A 20,291-nucleotide genomic window follows, 5' to 3' on the forward strand; every position below is an offset into this window, starting at 1 on the left:
AAATTTGATAGTATATTATGATGCGGTTACAAAGGAACTGGATGCAAAAAATAATTTTGATCTCATATATTTGGATTTCAGGAAAGCTTTTGACACTGTTGCGCATAGAAGACTATTGCACAAATTGGAGCAGAATGGTATTAAGGGTAAGTGGCTACAATGCATAAAAGGATGGTTAAGTGGGAGAAGACAGAGGGTGGTAATCAATGGGTGCTGCTCTACGTGAACTAATGTTATTAGTGGACTCCCACAGGGTTCGGTGTTGTGGCCACTGTCGTTTTGTATATTTATCAATGATATTGATGAAGGTATATAACGCTTAGTGTCGAAGTTTGCAGATGATACAAAGGTTGCCGGGGTTGTTAATGACAGTAATGACAGTGTGCTACTGCAACGGGATCTAGATAATTTGGGCAGATGGGCTAAGAAGTGGCAACTGAAGGTTAACCTTGACAAATGCAAAGTACTGCACATGGGTAGAAGCAACCCCAAAGAAACGTACCAACTGTGTGGTACTACACTTAAGGTGGTAGAAAATGAAAAAGATCTGGGAGTAATTGTGCAGTCAGATAAGAAGTTTTCTGAGCAATGTAGAGAGGCTGCCAGTGCAGGTCATGGGGTGTTGTCAATGATATATATAGAAATTTTTCTAGCAGAGAAAAGGAGGTGATTGTCCCTCTGTATAATGCGATGGTCAGGCCACGCCTTGAATACTGCGTACGGGTCTGGAGGCCTCATTTTAGGAAGGATGTAGATTTACTTGAGCGTGTACAGAGAAGGGCAACATGATTGGTGAGGGGAATGAAGGGATCCTCTTACCAAGAGAGGCTTAAGTTCTGCAAATTGCAGAGGCTGGAGACTACGCACCTGCGCGGTGATCTGATTGAGGTGTATAAGGCCTTGAATGGGTTGAGCACGCTTAATTCTGATGGGATCCTTCCACTTGTTCATATTACGAACCTAAGGGGGCATAAATTCAAATTAAGAAAAGACAGATGTAGAATAGATGTGCGGAAATTTGCCTTTATCCAGTGGGTGGTTAATTGCTGGAACAAAATTCCATCTGTTGTTGTGGAAGTTGATAGGTTAAATAAATTTAAGGAGGAACTGGACAGGCATTTGGAGGGAATGGCGTGATTTTTTTTTTTTTTTTTTTTTTTTTTTGGCTGATGCTGCATAAGTTCATACACTTACTTTCTTGCATCACATGCCACTACTACTACTACTACGTTTTTTAAGTAGCGGTACTTGTGATCGTGCTGATATAAAAACTTACATAAAATATTAAGTTTTTATGAGATACTCGAGCGGGTCTGTCCTATGTTCAAAGAATGTCAAAATTATTTCCAAATATATAGACCAGGTAGCACTTGACCTGTAACACCACAAAGCACCTCATTATAGTAAATGTTTAATGTGGCGGCCTTCGTTGTCGAGCACTGCCTGAAGACGAGTAACGACGTTATGGACAGCATGAAACAGCATTTCTGGAGATATCATTGATACCTGCCGTCGTATAGAGTCTTTTAGCATTGCCAATGACGTTGGGTGATCTCTGTTCAGATAACCCCATAACCTAAAATCCCAGAGCGTCAGGTCTGGAGACTTTGGTGGCCATTCATGCTGAAAGTGGCGGCTTAGCATCGATTCTCTCCAAACGCTTAGAGTAACAGTTGTTTCACAGAAGAAGCAATATGGGGTGGTGCTCCATCCTGTATGAATGTCACAATGTCCAAAGCTTGCCTTTCCCCCAGGCTAGGGATAACGCAGTTTCGTAACAGGTCAGCATAACGCTGAACTGTGACAGTGACAATTTCAAAACCAGAGCCACTGATTTCCTGAAAAAAAATGATCCTATAACAAAAGAAGAGGAGAATCCAAACCACACCGTTACTTTTGACTGAGGCAATGGAGTTTCTGTGTAAGCCCGAGGATTTTCCGTCGCCCAAATTCTGCAACTGTGTGTGTTTACAGTGCCATTGAGAGTGAAATTGGCTTCATCAGTCCACAAAACATTTGACAGCCATTTGTCACGTTCTTCAATTCGCTGAAAGAACCATAACGCAAATGCTTCCCGCTTTGCAAAATCGGGATGCCTAAGTTCTTGAAGGTTAGCTGCTTAGCTGTTGTTCTTGCAATGCCTGTATACCAGACACTTGTGCGACGTCATTCACGGTTCAGTGCCACGTAGTGGAGATACTTGGAACTAATTTTGACATTCTTTCAGGAAAAACCTACATAATTCTATGCATTTCTGCTCTAATCTCGTTACCATACGTCAAAAATTCACTGAAATACCGATTCTTTAATTGTTTACTGACTTTTGGATCACCCCGTATATAAAAAAATAATATACTATTTGAATAGCGTTACGCAAGCGTGTACTTATCAAAAAATATATATAATATCTCCAGAAAGACCAAATGTGTAGCACAGCAGTTATAATAACAGTCCTCCTTGCACTGGGTGGAAAAGGGCCAGGGTTCGATCCCGGCAATCGCGCGAGGAACGTTTATGGGCGTTTATCATTGCGTGATCTAGTTAATCAATATTAGGCATGGACAGCAATTTTTTTTCATGGAAAGTCGGGGGTTTCCTTCCGCAAAACATGTAACTCGAGCAGAAAACATACACAATTTATGGCTATAACACAGTGGTTATAATTATAAGCACCGTCCTTCCACAGAGTGTGGGAGCTCGGGATACCGAAGGTAAAAAAATTATTCCTCGTCGAATTGAAATAATTGGATCGAGTTGTCTGGCAACTCTTAGGAATCGATACACAGCCCTGATCAACATTAGTAGTTCCCCTGGAAACTCACTGTTTGATGTGGTGCCTGGTGCACGAAGCATAGTCCTGAGAGAGAGAGAGTATGCATAGTAATAAAAAACGGAGGGTTATCTGATTGGAGGGTGCGAGGTTATCTGATTGAGGAATATTAGGCATTGAATGGTTTAAGCAAGCTCAGTGCTGATGGGATTATTCCTCTTTCTCAGATTATGCACTTAAGGGGGTATAAATTCAAATTGACAAAGAATATTGCAGAATACAGTGGCAGGCAAAAAACGGCATCATTCGTGAATTTTGCAAATAATGTGTTTTGCGCGGCATTGTGGATTAAATAAATATTCGAAATGCATTTGTTAGATGGAATATACACCGATGAGCCAAAACATTATGACCAGCGAGTCGTTATGCAAATCGAAACAATTGCAGGTGAATTACGCCGCGTGCGAGGGTCGGGACACGTTATGAAAAACACCTGATACTGAGCTCCGTTATTTAGTGTTACTCTTGTTCTTCAGATGCAAAAGGCAGCGGACTTAAGCGATTTTGACAAAGGTCAAATTGTAATGGCCAGACGACTCGGTCAAAGTATAGCCAAAACGGCACGACTGGTGGGATGTTGACGGTCAGCCGTTGTTACTACCTGCCGAAAGTGGTCCGACTGTAAAGTTCCCTGCCTATCTGACTGGCAAGGAACTTTACAGTCGGTGTTATACAGTGAGGATGGTATGCCTCCCATTTTCGTCTTCTGACATATCGCGTCCCATCCGAGCCATGTAGGTTGAATTTCCATTCGTCAGAAAAGATGACGGTGTCATATTGCTCTTTTATCCATGAAACATGCGTTTTAGCTCAAGCAAGTCGCTTCTTCCTCATTTTTTCGGTCAACAAAGGCTTCTTCTTGGGCCGATAGGCATGCAGACCACATTCCAAAATCCGTCTTTGGACAGTTCGTGCACTTGTTTCAAACCAAAAGCCATCTCAAAGTCGAGTTTTAGATCAGGAGCGCTAGCCTGGCGATTACGAAGGCATCACCGTTTCAAATATCGATCATGGGAAGGCGTAGTCGCTCTCTTACAGCCTGATCCAGGTCTTCTCTTGACAACACCGGTTTAAGCTTTAATTTCAGCACCCGGGATACTATTGACTGGTGGCAGCCTATGTTATCAGCGATAGCACGTGTAGAAAGCCCTTCCTGGGACAGAGCAACAGCTACATTTTTTTTAACCCACGAACCTCCGGCATGGTGTTGGGCGACCACGGCTCATCGATGCTCGAGGTGAGCGAAGGCTCTCCTGGATGGTACGTGGCAACAGAAGGGCGACTGTGGCGCAACTCGCCAGTAATTGGAATGCTGGTGACGAGAGTAATGTGTTACAACACATAGTAGATCGAACCCTGCAGAAATGGGGCTGCGTGGCCGCAGGCCGCTCCGAGTGCTCATGATAAGCACGTTCACCGGAGACAGCACAATGATTGGAAGAAGATTGTCTGGTCCGATGAATCACGTTTCCTGTTGCACCATGTGGACGGCCTGGTACGTGTGTGTCGTTTACCTGGGGAAGTGATGGCGCCATGGGACAAACACAAGCCAGTGGCAGGGGTGTCATGCTTTGGGCGATGTTCTGCTGAGATACCCTGGTTACAGTCATTCATGTGCCGGGCATTCTGGTGTTTACGACCTAAACATCATTGTTGTTTAGATCATTGTTGACCAGATACACGCTTTCATGGCAACGGTCTTCCCCTCTGGGGGTGCTGTCTTTCAGCAGGATAGTGCGCCATGCCACACTGCCCGGATTGTTCGAGACTGGTTCGTGGAACATGAAGAAGACTTCTAGGTATGTCCCTGGCCTCCAAATTCCACAGACATCAATCCCATTGAGTATCTGTGGTTTGTGTTGGAACAGCAACTCCAATCTGCTGCATCTCAACTATGGACCTTACAGGAGTTAAAGGATCTGCTGGTTCGTGTTGGTACCTGAAAACAAAAGACACATCTAGAAATCTTGTAGCGTCAATGTCTCGCCGGGTACGAGTTGTTTTGGCTGGGGGACCAAGATTATATTGGGTAGGTGGTCATAATGTTTTGGCTCATCAGTGTATATCTCTGAGAATGAAATCCAATAAAAAAACTCCAACTGATATACCTAATTGCCATAAATATCTTCCCAAAGAGTAAAATGCATAATTAATAGAAATATGAGAAATCATGCAACAATCATGAAATTTGGTTGGCAATCATAACAACCAAACATACATTTTATTGCATTTACGTGTACAAACTGAAATGACAAGTTAACACAATAGTATTATGTACTGTAAATCAGCAAAATAAGTCCTCAATATTTTGTTGTTCCTCCTCAAGCTGCAATTACAGCCTTGCAACGATCTGGCATAGAGCTAATCAACTTCTGGATATACGGTTGCCCGATTTCGTGGTACTACACCCTTACAATGCTCTTCAGCAACTGAATCTTACTCGTTGGCTTCTTTTGAACAATTTTAGACGCATTATGTACAAGTAATTCTCAATAAGATTCAATCTGGACTTTTGCCGCGCCATTTCAATACTGTAATGTCAGCATTTCTCAGGTATGACTGAGCCTTAAGGGAGAAAAACGGGGGAAAACATTGGTGTAAGTACGTTTTAAGCCTTGTGAGACAAGAAGACAAACTCATCATTAAATCTAAATAGCATAAAACTTACTAATTTTGCTGTGTGGCAAGGTGCTGAGTCCTGTTGAAAAATGCAGTTTTGGACATCTGTGTGGTGATCCCTAATAACAGGTTTCAGGCACTCCTCCAAGATAACAGTGTAGGTTTCTTCATTTACCGTTCCGTTAATGAACTGAATTCCCCACACCCCTTTGCTTGTTATGCATCCCCAGACCATTTGACTGGCAGGGAACTTTACAGTCGGTGTTATGCAGTCAGGACGGTATGGCTCCGATTTTCGTCTTCTGACGTATCGCTTCCCATTCGAGCCATGCAGGTTGAATTTCCATTCGTCAGAAAAGATGACGGTGTCACATTGCTCTTTTATCCATGAAACATGCGGTTTAGTTCAAGCAAGTCGCTTCTTCCTCATTTTTTGGGTCAACGAAGGCTTCTTCTTGGGCCAATAGGCATGCAGACCACATTCCGAAAGCCGTCTTTGGACAGTTCGTGCACTTGTTTCAAACCAAAGGCATCTCAGTGTCCAGTTTTAGATCAGGAGCACTAGTCTGGCGATTACAAAGGCCTAACCGTTTCAAATATCGATCTTGGGAAGGCGTAGTCACTCTCTTATGGCCTCATCCAGGTCTTCTCTTCACATCACCAGTTTCACACTTTAATTTCAGCACTCGGGATACTATTGACTTGTGGCAGCCTATTTTATCAGCGATAGCACGTGTAGAAAGCCCTTCCTGGGACAGAGCAACAGCTACTCTTTTTTTTTTCTTGCTGTCAACTGAACATATAGAACGAAGCTTACACCTCCGCAAAACAGGATACCGATGAGCGTGTATACCCTTCCAACGCCGTATTTATAGAAACGGCTGATGCAATTGCGTCAGCAATACCTTTGCTTTGCGACAAACAAAATGACTGTAATCAAACAATATCTTGTATGGTTCACTACACATGTTACTTTTTTTAGTGATGCAGTTTTTTATCCGCCACTGTAGATGTGCGGAAATTTGCTTTTAGCCAGAGAGTGGTTGATTGCTGGACAAAACATCTCTGAAACGGCAGTTCTCCCGAAATTTTCACGCACCATAGTTACAAAGGTGTATTGAGAATGGTGCAACGAACAGAAAACATCCTCTCAACGGCACTCCTCTGGAAGAAAATTGCTTGTTAATGAGAGAGGTCAGAGGAGGATGTCTAGAATTGTGCAAGCAAACAGACGGGCCACAATTCGGACATCACGTCAGAATACAACCTTGGTGCGCAGAACAAAATATCTCAACGGACCACTAGTCGCACTTTGTCGCAAATGGTCTACAACAGCCGACGGCCACAACGCGTACCTTTGTTATCAATGAAGAACAAGAGAGCACGCCTCCAGCACTGGGCTATCGAGGGTTGGAAAACAGTTGCTTGGTCTGACGAGTCGAAGGTCCTGGTGCATCATGTTGATGGAAGGCTCAGAATTTGGCGAACACAACATGAATCCATGGACCCATCATGTCTGACTACTACTGTGCAAGGTGATGGGGCAGTGTTATGGTGTGGGGAATGTTTTCTTGGCTCACGTTGCGTCCATTGATACACATAGATTCACGTCTGAATGCCACATGTACCTAAACATCGTTGCTGAAGGCCGCTACACACGTTCAAATAAACCTATCAGTTATGCCTGCGCAGGCACGCCTGTACAGGTCTACCGGAGCGTCTAGATCAGGGTTCGGAAAACTTTTTTTGGAAAGGACCAGATCGTAAAATTTTTAGGCTCGGCGGGCCAGGTAGCAAGCTCGAAAATATTTACATGGGTAATTCTACTCATGGAGCAACAGAAAAAAACAGGTTCAAAATCTATAAAGTGATATTTTACATAATATTTATACACATGCTGACACTTACAAAAAAATGAATAAAATATTTCCATTTATTAATAAACGTATTATAGAACTGGTTAAATTTTGTACTAATGAATGAAATTGTTTTTTTCTGAGATAATATTTCATCATACTGGAGTTCGAAGTTAGTACTTCCTATCATTAAAGTTGTTTGCAAATGGTCATCCGTTAATAATGATCTGTATTGCAATTTTACATATTTCCTTTTAGAAAATGTCTTTTCACATTGGTAAGTACTCCCAAATACAGATATAAATCCTCGTGCATATGATTTTAATTTACCGTATTTATCTTGCTAAAGATATTTATAGAATTGGGTTAGATCCATTTCTTTAAACATAACCTTTAGCATATCATCATTTTGCAGATCAATCACTTCCAATTTAAGGTCTGATGGAAGCTCCTCAATTGTACAGCCAAATGGATTTTGAAATATGGAAATATCTTTTGCACTTGCATCAAGATCCGAAAAACGCTGTTGTAACTGTAGTTTAAGTTCAGAAAATATATCCGACGCGAATTTTTTTGAGAATGGGGTTTTCGCTAATATGAAATTTTTTACAGCGTGGAAAATGGTCAAACTTGGTTAATGTGATTTGTGTTTCAAACAATGCAAATTTTTGATGATATGACTTTACCATAGAATACGTTTCACATATGAGCACTGTTTTCCCCTGTAATTTTGAGTTAAATTCGTTAAGATATCCCACGATATCTGTAGCAAATGCTAATTTCCATAGCCATTCGTTGTTAGATAACAGTGTTTGTGGGCAGTTTTTCTCATTTAGAAAAATTTCTATTGCTTCTCTGAGTTCAAAAAATCTCAATGAAACTTTTCCATTGCTGTGCCATCGAACTGCTGTATGGTAGGGCAAATCAGGATATTCGGCTTCAATCTCTAATAAAAAATCACGAAACTGACGATGGTTAAGTCCACGAGAGCGAATAAAGTTAACCGCTGACACAACTGATTCAATAACACATGACAGATTGGGGTGTTTCCCACAAAGGGCCTGTTGGTGAATAATACAATGAATTACCAGAGGTTTTGAACATTTAGCTTCTTCACAAGCCTTAAAAATTTGTCCAACTAATCCTTTCCCCGTTCCACACATATTTTTACCACTTTCAGTTGTGACACATTTTAACTGATTCCACTGCAAGTTGTACTGTGTTAGCGTTTTCTCGACTTCCTTGACGATATCTTCGCCTGTAGTTGTTCCATGCAGACTATTCATAGAAGCTAATTCTTCAGTAAAGTTGCGCGGTTGCTTATTTACTTATACTTATACGTATTCGATCCCAGTCTCATTTTTGCACATCGACATACAAGTGAACCTTAATGTTCTAAAATTCATCAACATACATATTATAATTCAATCGTTATTCATTCACGAACTAAACTTCTCTATGTTGAAGAGTTGAGCAGGGCTGGTAGTTTTGTACATCCTATAGAAATACGTGAGTAGGTATATTATTTAGACTTATTACTTTTGCTTACTGACTTCAATTTTAATTATTTTGTTACAACCCCAGTCAACCACAATGGCAGCTTCAGATTCTAAAAAGAAATGCAGACAATATTCGTTAGAATATTTTAAAGTTGGGTTTATTGCTTCATTAACAAACGAAACGAGGCCTATGTGTCTTCTTTGTGAAAAAAAAAAAACTTTTAGTAACGATGCAGTGAAACCAGCAAAAATGAAAGATCATCTTCAAAGACTCCATCCCGATAAGAAAGATAAAGATCTTGACTTTTTTAAAGAACTGAAAGAGAAATACACACATCGACCAACTATGAAATCATTTATGAAAGCACCTGCCGAAGTTGACAATAAACAAGGATTAACAGCCTCCTACAATACTTCTTTTAATATAGCAAAAAAAAGGAAAACCATATACAATGGCGGAGGACATTGTTATACCTGCAATCAAAGAAGTAATTGAAACCATAATGAAAAAAGATTCTGGCCCTGTTTTAAAAGGCTTACCATTGAGTGCGAATACCGTGAAAAGGCGTATTGGTGAAATGGCTGAAGATGTAGAGAAAACTATAGTATCAGAACTCAAAAAGAGTAAGTTCTCCATCCAACTTGATGAATCTACATTCGATAGTTCTTCTATTCTTATGGCTTATGTAAGATATTATAGTAAAACCAAACATCAAATTATTGACGAATTTTTATTTGTAAAATATCCTGAAAGTGATGGAACGGGGTTGACAATTTTTCAGCGATTGGAGGAATATTTAAATAAGTATGATATTCCATTTACTAATATAACAGCAGTAGCCACAGATGACGCACCTGCAATGGTGGGCCGTTATCGAGGTTTCGCTTCCTTTCTGAAAGAAAAAGTTCAAAGTGTACGTACTATTCACTGCGTGTTGCACCGAAACCATTTCGTGGCAAAACTCTCAGTGACGAACTACATGATACTCTAAGAGTGTGTATTAAATCTATTAATCAAATTAGAGCTCATCCTCTTAAATCGCGACTGTTTGCCAAACTTTGTGAAAAAAATGATGAAGTATCAAAGCAATTACTCTTGCATACTGAAGTAAGATGGTTGTCTAGAGGTGCAAGTCTACAAAGATTTGTTGAGTTGTTGGACTCAACTCTAGAGTTTCTAGAGTTGATTTATTTTGTCGCCGATTAATAAAAAATTTGCCAAGATCTTCGTAGCTTCTTCCAGTTGCAAGAAATCTCAGAGTTGCAGTTAAACTCTCGTGCGGTAAAATGGCCGTCCTCATAACAGTATCGTTTTTTTTTTTTTAATTACTGAAGTAACTAATGAAAGAAGCTCTAAATAAGTTTCTTCATTCATCCGCACATAATTATGTCAATCGTTAGGGGCCAACTGCAATACACTTAACAAGTTCACATGTAAATAAACTTTTCTTTTTTTCAACCATTCTTTGCACCGTATATTACGTTTTATTTTACGTTTAAAACACTTCGTTGCAAATAATAAGACAATTATTGCTAAAATGTTGTCTGTCGATTCCATGGTCAGCTGACTGAATAAATGGTGACAAGTTTACCGAGCGTGGGGATGCACTATGGGCGTCCAGTACAACTGTACAGGCGTGCCTACGCAGGCAAAACTGACAGGTTTACCTGAACGTGTATAGCGGCCTTGGCCAAGTGCATCCGTTCATGTTGACAGTTTATCCTCAGTCAGAAGGTTATTTCCAGCAGGATAATGCGCCGTTGCACAAAGCCCGAATCACTATGGAATGGTTTCAGAAACATGACAACTTTTCTTGCTGCAGTGGCCCGCTCAGTCCCTGGATCTCAATCCTATTGAATATCTTTGGGATGAGCTGGAAAGGGCTGTTCGCTGCAGGCCTACACCTCCGTCGAATCTCAAGGAACTGCGTGACACACTCATGTCTGCATGGTACTCCATTCCTGCACAACGTTTTCAGCATCTTGTTCAATCCATGCCTAGACGAATTCAGGCTGTTTTGAACGCTAGAGGAGGCTCAACACGCTACTAAGTCGGTGTACCTAATAAAGTGGCAGCACAGTGTAGAATGTAGGATTTTCAGTGGTATGACCATCTGCTTTGTCATTACACTTGATCTCTCTTCAATATTTGTTCCCTCTTGAAACCTAACTGTACCGACATTAAACTTTCACTTGAATTCGAGTAGGTTCTATAGAATGCCACACACGAACGGATCTTGCTGCACATCTGGACCGCCACGATTTTTCTGGCAAAGTCCAAACAGATAGATAAAAGCGCTCAAGTGCCCTGGTTCCAAAAAAAATAATAATAAATAAAAAAATAAAATAATAATAATGATTTTAAATCTTTAACTTGAGGTTTTTTTTTTACTCTCTTATTCTCCCGCTTTCAAAATCGCCCTTTATTATTAGTCAATTTTGTAGTGGCATCAAACTCAGGTCTCTTCCACTCAATATGGGGAAGATAGTATTTATAACCAATGTGTTAATTGCAAGGACACTAAAACGTAAGTTATGAGGAAGTGATCCTAGCCAGAAGGTTTACTGGAGAAACATAAAACTCATCTTCATCTTCTCAGTAGCATAATCCCTCTGCAATGCAGAAAAACCTATTTCACCCGAGTGCCCAAGTTATCAGTAGGAAGGACAAGGCCAATTTTATCTCTTAGAAATCTACCAGAACCTGTAACATTGAAACATATTATAAGAAATGAAGAAAGTCTGCAAGAGCCACTTCACTTTTCTAAAGAAGATACATTTTCTCATTTGTAATCAGTGCCTCCAACATGAAATTTGACTCAGAACATTGCACTGGCTTTTCCATCCAGTTATCACTGAATAATGCCCACGCAAAACTGCAATAATAAGAAGCAAGGGGTCGAGAATAACTCGAACCCCCTGTTAAAGTGCATAATGGCTCCCATTGTGTTCGTATATGTTCGTGTTTGCCACATGTAAATTATGAGTTGTAAAAAGTGGCATGCGAATTCTAATACACTGTATAATAAATCAATGAGAAAAAATAAAATAAAATAAACAAATTTTTATTATTTTAAGTTGGTAGAATTTTTATCCCGTTTATTAAAAATGAATTTAATTATTTAAATGTATATTTAATTAAATCTTGCCTAGCCCCATTTAAGAACTGCGAGCCCAGGTACTATAGCCTCCTTTTCCCTTCTCTTAGGGCCTGTGAGGAAGGCAGAAATTTTATATATAGAAAGATATTCGTGACTTAATACATTATATAACAATTATTTTACTTTTGTTTGCACATGGGTAATCAATAGATAGTTTGCTTCATTCTTCAATTGATAGTTTTGTTTACTTCTATCAATCAACAAGTCAACTCTGTTTATTGCATTACGTCAATACAGAGAGCTTATGCCAACAGAACAACAATTGTAAAAGTAAATATATAATTTAAACAGTGGTAGTGGTAATGTTAGTTATTATATTTTTAGTGTAATAATAAAAATAAAAATTAAATGTTTTGTTGTATTAAATTTCTAAATACACAAACATAAAAAATTAGATTTATCATTTTTACATCATTTTGCAAATCACATTCTGAAGTTTCCGTGGTGTAGTGGTTATCACGTGCGCCTCACACGCGCAAGGTCCCCGGTTCGATCCCGGGCGGAAACAGTTTTTTTTTATTCATGATTTATCTCAAGTTATCTGTTTTTTAAATACTTCACCCTCAACGATAAAATTCCTTTTCACATATTTTTTTATCTGTTTCTATTTTTAATAAATATAGTAATTTTAAATGTACGAGACGAAATAGATACTCTGAAAATTTAAATGAAAAGCAGGAATTTCTCAACGTCAAAGTAATAACTAGATATGCTCCTCGCTCTCCCCACCCCAAAAAACGAATCCTGGGTCTGCTACTAAGGGACACACTTGACTCCATTCCCCATAAGATTTTACACATTACTTTTATCAGAATGGCATGCATCTTTTTATAAAATAAAATTAATAGATAAGTTTTCACATTTAAGTTGTTTTCATTTACACGTTTCCATATGGTCCTTGAAAGACAACAGAAAATGGGGGCTCATGGAGTGAGCCCGACTTTCTGCTACTCCCCTAGTGTTTTTTTTAATTTCTATGTGTATATAGATTTTTCATTTGTTGATAAATGCCATTTCCATTTTTGTTCAAAAATAGATATTTTTTCAGTATTTTTTATTTATTTTTTATTATTATTTTTTTTATCCTGGAAATGGAAAAAAACGACTGTAGTATCCTTGTACCTGTAGGAACTGAATTTTGATCAAGTTGCTGCCTTTAGTGAAAGAGTATGACTATAGATGGCAGCACAAATTACATTTCCAGCGTTACTGGTACAGGAGTACATGTAATACAGTGGCTGAGATTTATTTATTTATTTGTCTTATATTACTCCAGAAACAATTTCATATTACTTCAAAGAGACGATTGGGAAGGAAGCGTCTGAAATAATTAAATTTTTAATTATTAAGGTTAATTTAAACCACATTAATTTAAACTTATTGCTTAAAAAATTGTATTATAGTAGTAGTAGTAGTGGCACTTGATGCACGAAAGCAAGTGTAGGAGCTTATGCAGCATCAGCCAAAAAAAAAAAAAAAAAAAATCACACCATACCCTCCAAATGCCTGTCCAGTTCCTCCTTAAATTTATTTAACCTATCAACTTCCACAACGACAGATGGAAGTTTGTTCCAGCAATTAACCACCCGCTGGCTAAAGGCAAATTTCCGCACATCTATTCTACATCTATCCTTTCTTAATTTGAACTTATGTCCCCGTAGGTTCGTATTCTGAACAAGTGGGAGGATCCCATCAGAATTCAGCGTGCTCAACCCATTCAAGGCCTTATAGACCTCAATCAGATCACCGCGCAGGTGCCTAGTCTCCAGCCACTGCAATTTGCAGAACTTAAGCCTCTCTTGGTAAGAGGATCCCTTCATTCCCCTCACCAATCGTGTTGCTCTTCTCTGTACACGCTCAAGCAAATCTACATCCTTCCTAAAATGAGGCCTCCAGACCTGTACGCAGTACTCAAGGCGTGGCCTGACCATTGCCTTATACAGAGGGACAATCACCTCCTTTTCCCTGCTAGCAAAATTCCTATATATCATTGACAAAACCCCATGACCTGCCCTAGCAGCCTGTCTACATTGCTCAGAAAACTTCATATCTGACTGCACAATTATTCCCAGGTCTTTTTCATTTTCTACCACCTTAAGTGTAGTACCACACAGTTGGTACGTTTCTCTGGGGTTACTTCTACCCATATGCAGTACTTTGCATTTGTCAAGGTTAAACTTCAGTTGCCACTTCTTAGCCCATCTGCCCAAATTATCTAGATCCCGTTGCAGTAGCACACTGCCATTACTGTCATTAACAACCCTGCCAACCTTCGTGTCATCTGCAAACTTCGACATTAAGCCTGATATACCTTCATCAATATCATTGATAAATATACAAAACAACAGTGGACCCAACACCGAACCCTGTGGGACTCCACTAATAACATTAGTCCACGAAGAGCAGAACCCATTGATTACCACCCTCTGTCTTCTCCCACTTAACCATCCTTTTATCCATTGTAGCAACTTACCCTTAATACCATTCTGCTCCAATTTGTACAGTAGTCATCCATGCGCAACAGTGTCAAAAGCTTTCCTGAAATCCAAGTATATGATATCAAAATTATTTTTTGCATCCAGTTCCTTTGTGACCACATCATAATAACCAATCAAATTTGTCAGACAAGACTTTCCCTTAACAAACCCATGCTGTGTTTGAATTATTGCTGCAGTCTTGTCTAGATGATCCTGCAATGCATCTTTAACCAGTGACTCCATTATTTTACCCGGAACAGAAGTTAAACTAACTGGTCTGTAATTACTCGTGTCACCCTTCGAACCTCCTTTGTGAATTGGGGATACATTTGCACATCTCCAGTCCGTGGGAACCTCCCCTGAATCCAAGGATGCTCTCATAATTATGGCTAAGGGTTTGCTTAGTTGCTTTGCCGCCTCCTTTAATATAACTGGATAGATCCCATCCACCCCAGGTGCCTTTCTTATGTTTAACTTCAACAATTTCTCCTCCACTTTGCTCTCAGTTATTACAAAATCATTAAGCACACTGCTACAATTTGATAACCTTCTTCCATTTTCAAACTGTAATAATTCCTCACGTGTTAATGTAGATGCAAAATACTCATTCAGTTTGTTTGCTATCTGAGCAGGATCATCAACAGTCGAACCATCGATGTCAAGTGGACCAATCATATTCATCCCCTTCCTTTTAGAGTTTATATAAGTAAAGAAATCCTTGCTGTTTTTCTTAGCATCTTTTGCCAAAGATTTCTCGTAATCCGCCTTTGCCTGCCCAACCTCCTTTGTGACCTGATTACAGACTAGCTTATATCTGCTACAGGCTTCTGGTTCGCCTGATAATTTATATGCATCCCATGCATTTTTCTTCTCTGTCACGAGTCTCATTAGTTCATTTGATAACCATTTAGGCCTAAACCTTGAGCAATATTTCTTCATCGGTATGAAAAGTCTAGTAGCTTCCACGATTAATTCCTTGAATGCTTCCCACTTAGAATTTACTGTTTGTAACATCGTCAGTTGATCCCACTGTACAGAATTTAAAAACTGTCTGAGACCACTGTACTCCCCTTTACGGAAGCAAAAACCCTTTCCTTTACCCCTGACGGTAGTTACCTCTTTGAGTAAATCCCACTTCAGCACACTGTGATCACTGCCACCTAGTGGTTCCTTTATCTGCAAATTCTTAATACACGAATGATCACTGCTGATAACCAGATCAAGAGTATTACTTTCTCTGGTTGCCTCTCGAACATGCTGCTGCAGAAAACAATCATCCAATAAATCCACAAAAGTCTGACTAGTGTGTGAGTGACCAACCCACAAGTTCCAGTCAATATCTGGGGAGTTAAAATCCCCCATTATAAGACATTCTGATTTACTGACCCACTCTATTTCTCTGTACAATTGTTCATTGTACTCATTCGAGTCATTAGGCCTATAACACACTCCTACTCTTATTTTTCCTTTCGCAGTGCTTATGTCACACCAAACTGACTCAACAGTGCACTGTCCATCTATATCAACTGGATGCACTTCTTTTGATTTTTTGTTTTTCTTAATTAACAGCATAACACCTCCTCCCTTTCTGTCCTGTCTATCCTTTCTGTACACATTGTACTCCCCAAATTCCAGTTCTGCATTCCTTATATCTTTGTGACACCACGTCTCTGCTATCCCAACAATATCCGCCTTTGATGTCTTGACCAACACTTCAAATTCATCAAATTTATTTACTATACTTCTAGCATTGGTATACATGCAAGCATACATGCTCCTATGCCTATTCCTTGTTACCCTAACACATCCCATATACCCAACTATTCCAGGATGACAGCCATCCGTCCCTGAAACCCCCAACACCCCTCGCTCCAGGTCGCTTCTTATTCTAATAGAAGTTGTGCAAGAATCACCTTCACCTCTGCCTGCGGTTACTGTTAAACTATTAGTCTTTGCATGCCCCCAAGCTATCAGCTTTCCGACCCACCTAACACTGCCTCGATAGCATCAGCAAATATTCTTGCACCCTTTCTATTTAAGTGTATCCCATCCCTGTAGAAGCAGTCTCTCCTGTTAACAAGTACAGTCCAGGCTGAAAAAAATTCTACCCCTTGAGCCTTGCACAATCTTTCCAGGGCCGAATTGATCGACAAGGCTCTCATCATATACTCCCTCCTATCGTGTCTGGGCAGAATTGCAGACACTTTCAAATGCAACCCTAATTCTCGGCTTTTTTTCAACAGTGACCTGTACTTGTTGAGTAATTCTGCCGGTCTCCTACTCTTAATATCATTAGTGCCAACGTGTACAACTATATCACCTTTTGTGCCCTTGAAAGATGATATTCGCTCTACAACGTCATCAACCTTTGCCCCTGGCAGACATACCCTGGTCCTGTTCCACCTATCCTTTTTACATAGCATGTTCCCCGTTTCCCTGACAATAGAGTCACCAACAACTAATAGTTCCTGTGGGACCAGCGCATTCTGCCTTGGGGTTTGCCGCTGTGTTGCGCGATGACCAAGTGCAAGCTCTGGCGTTGATGTGGGCAGCTGAGAGCTTGATGGCCCCTCAATTTATTTCCTTCGAGGGCATCCACCCTGTCCTTCAAACTCTCATATAGGCCCATAACAACGCTGAGTTGTCGCCTGATTTCCTTACACTCCTTACATCGCGCACACACAAAGACATCCCCCATGGCAATATCATGTTCCGTTTCAGAGAGTTCGGCAAACATTTCACAAGTTGCACATTTTTTTAGGCTGTGACGCGTTGGAGAATCGCCCCCCTCAGTTCTCCCCCGAGTCACAACACTCCTGCCACTTTGTGCCCGTTGCTTTGCTGCTCTAGTTCGGGGCATGGTAGTTTAAATTAATAAAATCAATAAATTAAATGTCAGTAGTATTTGAATAGAAACTATGAAATAGAAACAGTGAAGCGTATTACTATATAATTATGCGTTAGAGCTACCTAGCTACCTCAATTAAAAAATTTGAATTCCCTACAAAAACTTTGAATTCCCTATATACAAAAACAATGGCTACAAAAATCGAACAAAAATAACGGTTTTACCTATCGTAAGTAAAATCCACAAAAACTCTTTATCTAAATTAAAATAAAAATAACCAGCGTAACTATAACTATATGACTACGTATTAAGTACAATATAAAACAACAATCATGTAAATAAAAGGCAAACACTTATCGTTTTTGCGGAGCTTGTAACTGACAGCTGTAACTTTTAAATAGAGTCAGCGCCCTTATTCGTGTTCTATTTGAATATTTTGTTTTACACATTAATATTTTCGGAAATGTTTATTAAAAAAAATATTTGTGCATTAATATAATTTTATTTAATACCTGTTGGTAAAATGTTAATAAAATCTATTGTTTTTAAAGGACTCCGACTTGTTACCACTAAATCTACTCGTGAATTTTATGCAAATTAATTGATTGCAGGAGCAATCTAGTCATGCAATGTACTACACTACATTGACAAAAGTATACGAACACTTTGTGCAAGTTTCTGTCGATCCCCAGTTTTTATGTGCCTTTGCATCATGCTAGTCGACGGTTTCCTTGTTTTTTTTTTTTGATGTGAAAACATTTTTTTTTTTATCTTTAGCGGCACCTACTAAATTTTCAAACCGTAACGAAAATGAGAGACGAAAATTACGCTAATGACGTCACTTCCTAGATGACGCTAATGAATCTAAATCAGTCATTAACGTTGATTCGGTAGAGTAAATAGCCAGCGTGAGCATAAAACGTTACATTGCTCGTATTAAATATTTCGACTATAGTAAAACCGATTGGTAACGGAAATGCGAGACGCAAATGATTTGATTTTCTGAAAATCAAACTGCTTTGATTTTCTTTCGTCGTCTACTGTCGAATTGTGAAAAGTGCTGAAAATACAATCTCACTTGTTCGTTTCCTAAGGATGTTTTTACATAAAATAAAACATCTTTCGTGCGTACAGAGTATACACGCTGTGTTTTTTTTTTTTTTTTTTAATCAATGACTTTGTGGGCTGTAGTTCTTCAGCAAAAATTCATGGCTTAGTTCTCTACTTGTCATGGTAATATAGATTGTGACTGCTCCAAACTCAGATTCTTTAACATCTGAGTTTTGGCTCAATGAGCTCAATTCGCAAGAGAAAATAAATTTAAATTGAAATGGTGACAGGTAGGCGTGCGAAGATCTGCTTTCAGTCAGACATTAATTGGAACAAAGTACCATATGGTGTTGTGGAAGTAGATGGTGTGGAGGAATTTAAAGAACGCTTAGACAACTTTTCGGAGGGAATGGATAAATGAAGTTGGTACAATTTTATTTATTTATTTTTTTTTTCCTGTGCTGTGTTCAGGTTGCTTCATTTCAACGATTTTGTTGTTGTTTTGGAGCACCAGCGACTACGGTCATATTGCTCCATGTATACTGTCTGTAAATTTCGTGTGTTCTGAGGTCGATTTTCTGTATGCTAGACAAAAACCCAAGTTTACGGGAGAAAAAAAACCATGTTACCTCGCCTGAGACCGACTAAACTCAGCCACGTTGTGAAAAAAGTCCGGAAGAAATTCTTCCTGTCATCGATGGGACTCGAACTCAGGTCTTTTCTACCCCGTATGGGGAGGACGGTGATCCTACCAACTGTGCTATTCATGAGGGCAACCACTTTATCACTACTAATACTACCAGGATTACCAAGCAATTACAAAAGGTATGATAATGCGATTTGGATTATTTTGAATTATTCTGGACTAATAATTTTTCAGAAGGTTCATAAAATCTACCTCGATTTATTGCACGCAGTGGCTGAATGGGGAGGGAAGGCACTGGTTATGTGGTTGTCTCGAGCTTTGTTGTTGAGTTCCATGTTTCTCATATGTGGGAAACATGGAACTCAATTTTACCGTCTGTAGGAATCTACAGACGTCGTCAGACATCTGTAGGGATTCATATTCCAACACTGTGGATCTTGCAGATCTACAGTGTCGGAATAGATGACAGTTGCGTGTCCATACTATTATTATTATTAGCCATATATCGTTCAAGGAAGCCTGAAGCTTATGGTGCCCCAGCCAAAAAAAATTGCCGAGTTACCCTGAGAGAGAGAGAGAGAGAGAGAGAGAGAGAGAGAGAGAGAGAGAGAGAGAGAGAGAGAGAGAGAGAGAGAGAGGAATCACCAAGAAGGAGAAGAATGATGATATCCAGCTCAGGGCCCTGGGTGTGCCAAGCCCATACTCACCAGATGTGAGCCCCTACGCGCCTCACTTCCCGTTCCTAAACATCCCACAGGTGTTCAATTGCATTGAGGTCAGGCGAATTTGAAGGTCATTCAAGATGATGAGATCAGCAACTCATCAACCGCAGGAATTGTAGACTGTTCGGGAGCCGCCATAGTGAAGTTGACTCACTGACTCAAAAATTAGAAGCTGGTTGGAGTTGGTGTCAACAGACAATTAGCATACGGTAGGAAAATGTAAGTCGCCACAAGGTAAGATCGCAAGTTCCTTCGTATCACTTAACTTTTTACTCTTTCCTGTGGTTTCTTACTTAGTCCGGTAGTGGGAAAGACAGGTGATCTTTCCGATTTTCAGAAAGGTGTTACTGTTAGAGCAAGATTAGCTGAAGTCAAAAACTGAGGAAAAACAAAGGAAATCATTGGTGTATCGAAAGCACTATCTCAAAAGTATACAAAGAGTGGAATAAGAAAAGAGAATGCAGCTCTAAAAGGAAGATATGTGGCAAAAAGTCGATACTCCAAGAACGAGGCAGTAGGAATTTAAAGCGGTCCAGTGTGCTGTAAAAGACTAAAAAATTCAATTTAGCCAAAGAAAGGTCCA

General features: G+C 39.7%; 1 non-coding gene and 1 pseudogene across 1 annotated transcript; both read left to right on the forward strand.

The window, feature by feature from the left end:
* The first annotated feature begins 8,898 nt into the window (after positions 1-8,898).
* On the forward strand, positions 8,899-10,011 carry LOC150088927 (zinc finger BED domain-containing protein 5-like; annotated as a pseudogene).
* Positions 10,012-12,400: 2,389 nt separating this feature from the next.
* Positions 12,401-12,473, forward strand: TRNAV-CAC (transfer RNA valine (anticodon CAC)). The gene has a single exon. It is a non-coding gene; the product is annotated as a tRNA-Val (tRNA).
* The last annotated feature ends 7,818 nt before the right edge of the window (positions 12,474-20,291 follow it).

This window comes from Mastigoproctus giganteus, chromosome 3 (genome assembly GCF_048544385.1).
Source record: "Mastigoproctus giganteus isolate SK-2022 chromosome 3, ASM4854438v1, whole genome shotgun sequence".
Lineage (NCBI taxonomy): Eukaryota > Metazoa > Arthropoda > Arachnida > Uropygi > Thelyphonidae > Mastigoproctus > Mastigoproctus giganteus.